Source organism: Carcharhinus amblyrhynchos, chromosome 2, assembly GCF_965287045.1.
Source record: "Carcharhinus amblyrhynchos chromosome 2, sCarAmb.v2.hapA, whole genome shotgun sequence".
In the NCBI taxonomy this organism is placed as follows: domain Eukaryota; kingdom Metazoa; phylum Chordata; class Chondrichthyes; order Carcharhiniformes; family Carcharhinidae; genus Carcharhinus; species Carcharhinus amblyrhynchos.
In genome coordinates, this window is record NC_137325.1 from 57,281,819 (window position 1) to 57,290,196 (window position 8,378).

General features: G+C 43.2%; 1 non-coding gene across 1 annotated transcript; it reads left to right on the forward strand.

The window, feature by feature from the left end:
* Positions 1-7,831: 7,831 nt before the first annotated feature.
* On the forward strand, positions 7,832-8,030 carry LOC145361905 (U2 spliceosomal RNA). The gene has a single exon (XR_013889890.1). It is a non-coding gene; the product is annotated as a U2 spliceosomal RNA (small nuclear RNA).
* The last annotated feature ends 348 nt before the right edge of the window (positions 8,031-8,378 follow it).

An 8,378-nucleotide genomic window follows, 5' to 3' on the forward strand; every position in this document is an offset into this window, starting at 1 on the left:
ACAGGTCTACATTGCAACTTCTTCAACCTAGAGAGAAGTTTCACATCTCTCATCCTGTCCAACATCAAAACCACTTGCTTCTACCTCAGCACTACTGCTTACCTCAACCTTACCCCACTCACAATGCCAGCGAGCCCCTTATTTACAATTTTGTTAACTCATGCTATTAACCCATTCTCCAACTTTCATCTCAATCCATTGAATTAAAAATACTTAATCTCTGCTTCAAATCCATCATGTTTTTTTTCCCATGGGCAACTCTGTAACCCCCATACTTCTGATTTATGCCCCAACTCAGACCCTTCGAGCTCCAAGCTCCAGCCTTTTCTGCTTTCCCTTGCTCTTCACCTCAGCAGAAGCGTTTTCCAGTTCAGTTTTACTCTCTGGGCTTCCCTCTATAAGCCCTCCCATCATCCCACAACTGTTACATGCATTATGGCCCACTGTCTGTTCTTTTAATCCTTTTATTTGTTTTTACTCACCCTCTAGTGGAACATTTTCCACTTCAAAGAGTCTGTGCAAGAGGAGGTTCTTTGACCTATTATGGTTGTGCTAAGCTATTTAAATTAAAGATATGTCAGGCACTAGAAGGTGCAAAACACCAATATCAGGAATCTCCTCCTTATATCTCCACAGAAATTCTTGCACTCCAAAGTGCTTTCCTGAATCATGGAAGAGAATGAGTTAAAAATTGGTTTGCCACCAATTTTGGTGGTGGGAAGTTGCAAACATCCAGTTGCCTCCTCATGCCTACTGTGTGCAGCCTAGTCCATATGTTCCACTTAGCCTCCATCTTTTAAAGGCAGCCCGTCCCTCCCCTTCATCTGCACTGAATCACAGGAGGTTAAATTACATAGAAGGGACATTATAGAAAGATGGGTCCCAGCTTTAGTGATTTAGCACTGGAGGCATAACTCATGGAACTAGGTAGAAAGCGAGGACCCCCAGTTCCCTGGCAGCCATGAGGTCCTTAAAGACATTCATAAGAGAGGCATGTGTATGTCAGGAAATTTAACGGTTTGTGTGACCCAGCTTAATCAACTAACTGAATTTCTGAAATATTAGGAAGTCCCTAGTAACATTGCTCAAGTAGCAATGCAAATATCTGATGGCGAAGGGGTTGCGGGTCCCATTTTCACCTTGTCTCAGTTGTAATCCTCATTTCAGGGCGGCACGGTAGCACAGTGGTTAGCACTACTGCTTCACAGTGCCAGGGAACTGGGTTTGATTCCCAGCTTGAGTGACTGTCTGTGTGGAGTTTGCACATTCTTCCCGTAACTGTGTGGGCTTCCTCCAGGTGCTTCGGTTTCCCCCTACAGTTGAAAGATGTGTGGGTTAGGTGAATTGGCCAAGCTAAATTGCTCCTTAGTATCAGGGGGACTAGCTAGGGTAATGCATGGGGTTATGGGGATAGGGCCTGGGTGGGATTGCGGTTGGTGCAGACTCGATGGGCCAAATGGCCTCCTTCTGCACTGTAAGATTCTATGATTCTATATGATGAATGATAAGCAGCTTGTTCCTTCTCACCCTGTGTCCTTTCTACTGCACTGTGGTCTGTAGAACACCACACACAATGATTATTCTGGAGAATGTTGCTGCTGAGTACTGATGGTCATCTTCAGGTCTGTCCAGGTTTCTGAAACACAACCTGAACATGTTAATTAAAACAAATTACTGTGATGCTGGAATCTGAAACCAAAAGAGAGAATGCTAGAAAACCTCAGAATGTCTGGCAGCATCTGAAAGGAGAGAAAAGAGCTGTTGTTTCAAGTCCAGATGAGTCCAGCTTTGACAAAGGATCATCTGGACTTGAAACGTCAGCTCTTTTCTCCCCTTACAGATGCTGCCAGACCTGGTGAGATTTTTCAGCATTTTCTCTTCTTAACATGTTAATAACTTGTTCAATGACACATCTGGTTGTTTTCTGGGCTGTCACGATAGCATCCTTGGGATTCAATAGTGGGTTCATTAGAACTATCATAAATCAGGTTTGAAGGGATATACCTTGTCACCTCATACCCAGTCTTCAAAAGTAGTTACAGGTACGAAAAGCACAAGGGTTGCCAGGGTACAAAAGCAGAATAACAGTTCTCAGTGAACCATTACTTGTGGTTACACACCACCTGAACATTGACGGAATTAAACCCACTTGTGGTTGACAAAATATTTCTGATAGATCTGGAGTTGTTCAGATTGCCACATATATCCAGTGAATGGCTCTCTGTACCTACTGGAAGCCAACCAGAGATATGCAAACAAGAACAGAAAATGCTAGAAAATCTCAGCAGGTCTGACAGCATCTGTGGATAGAGAATAGAGCCAACGTTTTGAAATGTTGTCTCTAATCTCTCTCCACAGATGCTGTCAAACCTACTGAGATTTTCCAGCATTTTCTGGCTTTGTTTCAGATTCCAGCATCCACAGTAGTTTGCCTTTATCAGAGATATGCAAAGTTGAGTGGCTGCTCATTCTGGCTACAATCAACACAAGGGAAATTTTACAACTCTCAGGTCTGGCCAATAAGCATTATAAATTGTTTGAGCATTTAAGTGAAGCAGTCTGCAAGATTCCTGAGTGCAACATCCTGGAAAGAGTCAGAGGCAAAAAAGTTGAAGGTACTGTGTAGCAATGGCTTTCACAGCCGCTGGTAACGTGTAGCCACCAATCCAGCACATACTGGGTAGGATTTACCAGCTATTCACACCACGGGATCTCATGGAATGGGGCGGATTCAATGGAAATTCCTACTGACAGCGGAGGCAGCAGAGAGCCCACCACCAACCAATGGCATTCAGCTTTCCATTGCTAAGAACTATATCGTGGGGACAGTCACAGAATCCCACCCAGTACCTTTTCTCGGAGGTTGCAGATGTCTATGACCACCTGACTTCCAATTCTCAGCCCTTGGAAACTCTGCTTTTCAGGGATGTCAAAGTAGCTCTGTCCCTTGCACCCTGTTAAGTGGGTTGTGCATACATAAAGATCAGCTCTCTGTTACCTCCTTCTCTGTTATGTACCTGTCGCATCCTCCACAGTATATCTTTGCTGATGTGATGGTGGTTGTCTTGTTCAAATGAAGTTCAGTCTAAAGCAGTCATGACATCACCCATCTTGACATTCTTTGTGTGAAGATAACTAACTGACTCTCAACAAGTACTATCACCAAACTGGTTGGCAAAGGTATCAGAGACAGGAATTGTGTACTCTGAGCCTTTATTAATCTCCAAACTCCTAAAATGTAACTGTCCCCATGAAGCACAGATCAGTTTCAAGATTCACCTGTTTTAACGGGAACTTTTCTGAATCCCTGGAAGTCTGTGCTGAAGCTGTTGACTTCAAATCATAGCAAAAATGTCTGTAATGCTGCTCTGTTTAAATACTACAATCAGAGAACTTTCTCCACAGAATTACTCAGACACACCCAAAACCACCATCTTTAAAACCAGAAGGTGGCACAGTGGTTAGCATTGCTGCCTTTTAGCACCAGGGACCTGGGTTTCATTGCGGCCTTGGGTGACTATCTGTATGGAGTCTGCATGTTCTTCCTGTGTTTGCGTGGACTTCCTCCAGGTGCTCCTGGAGGATAGATGGATTATCTAAGCTAAATGGCTTCTTATTGTCCTGATGTGTAGCTTAGGTGGATTAACCATTGGCTCCAGGGATACGGTGAAGGACAGTGCCTGGGTGCGATGCTCTTTTGGAAAGTTGGTGCAGACTCGATGGGCCGGATGGCCTCTTTCCACACTTAGAGATTCTATGGTTCTAAGGTTTCCTTAAAGAATGGAGTTGGGTTAGTTTTGTATTTCTGATTTCTACACATTTAACCTAATCCCACCCCCCACCCGCGTCTCCACTGACCCTCAGTCTTTCTTCCACCTGCTGCGATCTGTTAAGATTCCACCAATGTATTTCATTCATCATCTTGCATAACTGACAACTGTCAGAGCGGTAATTTGGACTTTTGGCAGTCACATGAATTGATGATTCAGCATTGTATGCGGTCAGCCACTCTGGCCAATTGTTCTCCAAACTGAAACAAACATTGGGTAGCCAAACCAATATTGCCTGTTTTATACCACTGTCAAATGGCGTCCCTTGTTTTTCAATGGGAGGACACAGCATGTTTGATTTTGGCATTTTGCCTCTGCACATATATGGAACAAAATGTGCAGCTACATTTAATTTTTATTCCTGTGCTTGAAACCGCCATTGCATTAATAACTTCAATTGACCAGTGAAGATTATAAAACAATTAAATCCTACTTTGTAAGTGTCAGGGGAAAGATGTCAAACTAATGGAAATTAGTAGTAAGGGAGACTAACTGAGTATTACCGTTTTTGGACAGCACTTTTTCTGTTCAAGTAACCTAACTTCCATCTATTTAGTTAAATGAGTGAGCCCAGCAATGCAGTTATTACATTCTGAGTCTCAATATATTTTTCTAAAGCTGAAGTTAAGGAAGGATTTCTCCCTTGTACATGTTAGAACGTAGAACATAGAACACTACAGCACAAACAGGCCCTTCGGCCCACGAGTTGCGCCGATCACATCAACACCTACCAACCTACAGACCTATCTATAACCCTCAATCTCATTAAACCCCATATACTCATCAAGAAGTCTTTTAAAAGACCCCAGCGAGTTCGCCTCCACCACCACTGACGGCAGCCGATTCCATTCACTCACCACCCTCTGAGTGAAAAACTTACCCCTAACATCACTTCTGAACCTCCCTCCCCGCACCTTAAATCTGTGTCCTCTTGTAGCAACCATTTCAACCCGGGGAAATAGCCTCTGAGAGTCCACCCTATCTATTCCTCTCAACATTTTGTAAACTTCTATCAGGTCGCCTCTCAACCTTCGTCTCTCCAGGGAAAAGAGTCCCAGCTCCCTCAACCTAACTTCATAAGGCATGCCTCCCAGTCCAGGCAACATCCTTGTAAATCTCCTCTGTACCCTCTCAATAGCTTCTACATCTTTCCTATAGTGAGGCGACCAGAACTGCGCACAATACTCTAAATGAGGTCTGACAAGGGTCTTATAAAGTTGCAGCATTACCTCCCGACTCCTAAACTCAATCCCTCGATTAATGAAGGCCAGTACACCATACGCCTTCTTGACCACCTCCTCCACCTGCGAGGCCGATTTAAGAGTCCTGTGGACCCGGACCCCAAGATCCTTCTGCTCATCAACACTACTCAGGCTTCTGCCCTTGATAGTGTAAATGTTGAATGTGAGATAATCCTGATTTTCAGATAGAATTTACATAGCATAGTTGTATCTATCCTATATCAAATGACATTCCATATTAGTAACTTAGATAGGGGATGATAGGATGGTCATTCAAATACTTTCCCTTGAAGAAGGTGAGAGGAGAGTCAAGGAATCAAAAAGAAATAAATTGAAGAGCTGCTAATTGTATATTAATTGTGTTTATTCCTTTGCATTAACCACTTGAGCACATATAAAACGATGGCATAGCTGAGTTAGGAAGTACATGCTTGTAATGTTTCACTTTGTAAATAAATGTACAACTGTGGTGACTGTCCCTTTAAGGATCAATCGGCAAACTAAGAGTCACATGACCCAGGGAATAAATCGAGGATCAGGTTGGGGGTAAATGTGGGCTTCTGTACTCAGTTATCTCGGGAGCTGGTTGCACCATGAAGCTGCAAGCTTCTGTATAGTTTTAACCCGTAAATAAATGAGTTGCTTTTTCCTAAACTGGTGAAGGAGGATCTTTACAATGGCTGAGTAAAGATGGGCTCCAGTGTCATTCATCACCAGCTGGCTGTCCAGGTAGCAAAAAAGGACCATTTTTCCTTTTAGTGTCTGAAGTTCCCTCTTCCTTACTACTCGATAAGAAACTGCCTAAATCACTACAACATCCAGTAATGATGCTCTGGATTTTCCAGCCTCATCTATTGCTGGGATCTTCCAGTCCTGCCAAAACGCAACAGAACTGTTGGCAGGCCAGTTGTATCCCCAGCAGTGGGTCCAACCACGATGGGGCCAATAAATCCAGCCAATGTGAACTCTTATATAAACTGAGTGACATCCTGTGGCCCGAATTAGAATCTATTTGCTATCCCTCAAAACCTCAGCACAATCAACTGATAAATAATGGCAAAACCACAACAAAACCTTGTAGGGATTTTTCTTAAGTTCAGAAAGCTGAGAGATATGTCTGATAGCAAATGGAGCACTGAATTTATGACCATTGGAAAGGGAATGCATGTAATACAGGCCCAAAACACAAGGTGATGTAGATATGATGTTCACATATAGATGTGAAAAACTGACAAGAAAAAGAGAAAGATAAGACCAGAAATTGTTCACTCATTGTTCAATAGCATTTTCCAAACCACTGGCCTCTACAACCTATAAAGACAAGGGCAGGAGATATATGGGAACGCCACCACCTGCAGGTTTCCTCAAAGCCACAATCCATCCTGACTTGGAAGTACATCACTGTTCCTTCATCACTGCGCCAAAATCCTGGAATTCCTTTCTAACTGCACTGTGGGTGTTCTTATACCACATGATCTGTGGTAGTTAAAGAAGGTGGGTCACCACCACCTTCTCACAGGCAATTATGGATGGGCAATAACTGCTGGTCTAGTCAGCAACTCCCACAACCCACAAACAAATAAAAATAAGTCCATACCAGATAGCTGCAGAATTCCTAAAGGGGTATGATAATCTACCCAGCTCTGATAAAGAGTCATCCAGACTCGAAACATTGGCTCTACTCTCTCTACACAGCTGTCAGACCTGCTGAGATTTTCTAGCACTTTCTGAATTTGTTTCAGATTCCAACATCCGCAATGATTTGCTTTTATGATGATTTATATCCTTTGCATCAAACAGAAAATGTAGGACAGGTCTTCTTCAAAGGCAACCCCCCTCCCACCACCACCATGGTGAGATCCCTGGCAGCAAGATGGGTGAGACACATAAAACACCATAGACACCAGTAGGACCAGAAGATCCCTCTGGCAACCAATGGTGGGCCACACCCGCTGAAGTAAAACACATCATAGCGGGGCTGGAAAATCTGGTTCATAGCATTCTCTGCTCATCAAAGTGCTCAACAAAAGTGCTACATGGGCTCCCAAAATTTCAATTTCAGGAACTCTTTGTGAACCTTACCCACTTGTCAGTCAGGTGTAGCGCTGCCATAAGTTGGGTAAGTCCTGAAATTCCATTGGGTAATTGTACCAAATTCATGGCACTGACTCGGGATTTAAGTCCAGTGACGTGCTGCAGCAATGACGCAGCTATAATTCAGGTCATCCATCCGTCTACTCCAACCGAGCCTAAAGATGCCCAGTCAGTTCAATCTTTCCTGCTAAGTATGACCTCCGAGTCCAGCTAGTATTTTAGTTGGCTGGACATAACTCAGTTTCTCTTCTTCGCAATAATGGCAGGGATCTTTTGCAGATAGCTGAGAAGACAGAAGGGACATCAGCTTGGTGTCTCCAACTGAGCCAAAGCAGATTACCTATCAAATTTGTCTTGTGACTGCTTAAGTCAGTTTGTTTTGTTCAGAGGACTGTCCAGAAACATTTAAACTTTGAATAGGATATTAACATTCCGTTCTGAAAGTAGATAGGCAAATCTTTATGATACTTCCATCCACCTTATTTCTATCCACCCATCACACTATGGTCTTCCCCAAAGAAATAGTCCCTTGCTGTTCCCTATCCCAGCATTTACACAAGTTGCTACGTGTGTATAAATTTTACCTTTATTCATAAAGTTTCAGCGAGTCTTATTTCCCCAAATTGTATCCAAATTCCTGACTGCTCTTAAACTTACCCCACACAGATTGCTTCTCGGCCTTTTGGCTAAGATCAAGCGTAGTATCGACAAGCTGTGCTTGGTTGAAGTCATTAGGTTACATTCCAGCTTCATTTGAAGAAATTTTTAAAAGCGGCATCTCGGCCTTTTGGCTAAGACGCAAATAAGATCAAGCCTTGGAGGAGGAGCTATGCCTACTCCAAACAGCTTGGATCATGTAGATCAAGCCCAAGACAGGCGTTGAGAACCCTGTCTTCTCAGCTTGGGTCGAGAATGTCTCAACTTGTTGAGATTCTGAATTGGACTTGATTTGATTGAATTGGAATAAAAAAAAAAGCAATGCTAAAATGTTATTTTACTTCCATCCAGTTGCAGAGTTTTAGCAAAATGTTGCAACTTGTGGAAAAAGGATGTCTTTTCAGGCAGCATAATTGCTTCCACGACTGGAACTGCAGAGAAAGCCTTCTGAAAACTGAAGCGAGGATGAACCAAAACGTCAAAGCTGAAACAAGGAGGAATTGTCACAGCTCTGCATCCTGCACAATGCCCATTCCAGAAGCCAAATCCATATAAG